Source organism: Haematobia irritans, chromosome 5, assembly GCF_050003625.1.
Source record: "Haematobia irritans isolate KBUSLIRL chromosome 5, ASM5000362v1, whole genome shotgun sequence".
Taxonomy (NCBI): domain Eukaryota; kingdom Metazoa; phylum Arthropoda; class Insecta; order Diptera; family Muscidae; genus Haematobia; species Haematobia irritans.
In genome coordinates, this window is record NC_134401.1 from 57,743,429 (window position 1) to 57,746,194 (window position 2,766).

Here is a 2,766-nt window from a genome sequence, read left to right on the forward strand (position 1 = left end):
GAGCTAACTAAGAAATTTGTCAAATTAACTGAATAATCCATCAAAAAACATTTAACAAATTGAACCAATAAAAATATTTGTTGGAATTTTCATTTTTTTAACACAAATATCCAACAAATTTTGTTTTTGTTAGTTGACTCTGATTTCGAATACAGCTTTGAATTGTTAGGAAAAGGAAAGTATATTGAAGTATATCGCCATTAGCTCTGGTTAAAATAGTAGTAGTGCTAACAAGTAAGTAAAGTCGGGCGGTGTCGACTATATTATCCTTGCATCACCGTGTAACCATATTTTTTGTACCATTTCAAATCCATAAAATTTATTGGTAATTTCACAAAGGTCCAAATTGGAATACAAATGTATTTCTCTACAATTAAAATTAAAATCGGATAATACCTTGGGATGAAACACAATGTTAGTAAAAACAAGTAAGGAAAGTCTAAAGTCGGGCGGGATCGACTATATTATACCCTTCACCACTATGTATACCAAAATCTTAACGCCTTCAAATTTGTTAGGAGGTATATAAAGGTTTATTTCCCATATACAAATATTTAAATATGAAGCGATTTGGACAATTTTTTTTAAACTTTCAACAAATGTCTAGACTCAAAATTTAAATTGGTTAATGACCGGGACGGACCACAATGTTGTAAAATAATATTGGAAATATTTAAATTGCATAAAATTTCGCAAATCTTCATTTATGATTTATAGGTCGATATATACGAATTAGAGTATAGGTATATATATATATATATATATATATATATATATATATATATATATATATATATATATATATATATATGTATGCCTTGCGTTAAATTTGGGTCTTTTTACGAGTCTGAAATATTCTCCACATCTTTTTAAGCTCATCTAACCCAACATTGCACTATATGGACCACATATTCCATTTATTTCGGCGATTTCCTACGCACCGTTAGTTATGAGGACAGCAGGGTACGCATCGTGAATTTTGAGGACGCGTCCCCAAAACTAACGCTAGATATATGCCACACATGATTACCACCATCTCGTTTATATTTTAGCATTTTTTATCAACGCCGTTCCCAATGCAATCTTGGCTATGATGTTCTTCTTTACGCATGAAAAGTCTTAAAATAATCTTAAGACGTTGTTATGGAAACTCCGACGGTGGTGCAATGTGATAAGGCGACTGTTAATGCGTGTGGAGCAGAAAATCCAGGTTCGAGTCACGGCACACGCAATTATTTTTACCAAAAATCTTTAGTTTAAAGACAAAATCTTTGGAATCAGCATTAAATTTCGTCAAAATCCAGCCAATTTATCTCTTTCTTCACACTCAAAAAAGTGGTTACAATATTTCAGCAAAACCGATTTAATTCATTTTTTGTTCGTGAAATTAGTAGCTTTTAAGATAGATTCGATGACTTTAATAATTTTTTGCGCACGTTAGTTAAATTAACTAAAACAGAGTAAAAAATCATACAGAAATGATGCATAAAGATTAGCTAAATTCATGTATCCCACAAAATAGTTCAGAATTTATTAACATTGTTAATTTTACGAAATATGCACCCATCTTTAAATTCCTATAACACTAAAGACATTTTTGCAGTTTTGAACTCCAATTTGTTCTTCAAACTACGAAATATTTTTAATGAGTGAAACATAATATTTTGATCTAATAAATGTATTTATTATATGTCGCAAATATGTTATGCTACCCAGCAACAAAAGAGTATCCAAACAAATAGTAAAAATGTTAGTTTTAGATCCTGAAGTGGTGTTAAACAAAGTTAAAATTAACCCTTAAAAATATGAAAAAAGTGAATTAAAATAACTTGCTGTGTAGGACATCTTTGGTCGGGCATTTTAAGAAGTGAATTTAAAGCTGTGCCATTGGAACAACTTCGAAACTTTTTGCTGGGTAGTCTATATGACCATTATATGCTTGCACTTAAAAGTAATATGTTAAATATTTGAGTTCCAAATCTATAATTTTTACACCGAAATATATGAAAACAGTCTTTTCGTCCATGTTTATTTGTACATAACATTTGTACATAATAACACTAATAGTTAAAAACAAGTATATACGGCCGTAAGTTCGGCCAGGCCGAAGCTTATGTACCCTCCACCATGGATTGCGTAGAAACTTCTACTGAAGACTGTCATCCACAATCGAATTAATTGGGTTGCGGTAACTTTTGCCGATGACAAGGTATCTTAAAACTTCCTAATACCGTAATTTATACCACGTAGTCCATACGTGGTATATATTAAACTTAAAATGGCCGATTAAATACGTATATAATTAAGTTTGACAAAATTTTCTATAGAAATACAATTTTTACAAAATTTTCAAAAGATTTAAAATTTTGAAAACATTCTCTATAGAATTAAAATTTTGACAACATTTTCTACAGAAATAAAATTTTGCCAAAATTTTCTATAGAAATAAAATTTGACAAAATTTTCTATAGAAATAAAATTTTGACAAAATTTTCTATAGAAATAAAATTTTTCTAGATTATTTTTGCTCGAGTGGCAAGCATGATTATGAACCGATATGGACCAATTTTTGTGTGATTGGGGATCGGCTATATATAACTATAGACCGATATGGACCAATTTTGGCATGGTTATTAGCAGCCATATATTAATACCACGTTGCAAATTTCAACCTGATCGGATGAAATTGGCTTCTCTTAGAGGATCCGCAAACCAAATCTGGGGATCGGTTTATATGGGGCCTATATATAATTATGGACCGATATC

General features: G+C 30.4%; 1 long non-coding RNA gene across 1 annotated transcript; it reads left to right on the top strand.

The window, feature by feature from the left end:
- The first annotated feature begins 874 nt into the window (after nt 1-874).
- LOC142240583 (uncharacterized) lies at nt 875-2,433 on the top strand. The gene is made up of 2 exons (XR_012723322.1): nt 875-963; nt 1,053-2,433. It is a non-coding gene; the product is annotated as an uncharacterized LOC142240583 (long non-coding RNA).
- Nucleotides 2,434-2,766: the final 333 nt, after the last annotated feature.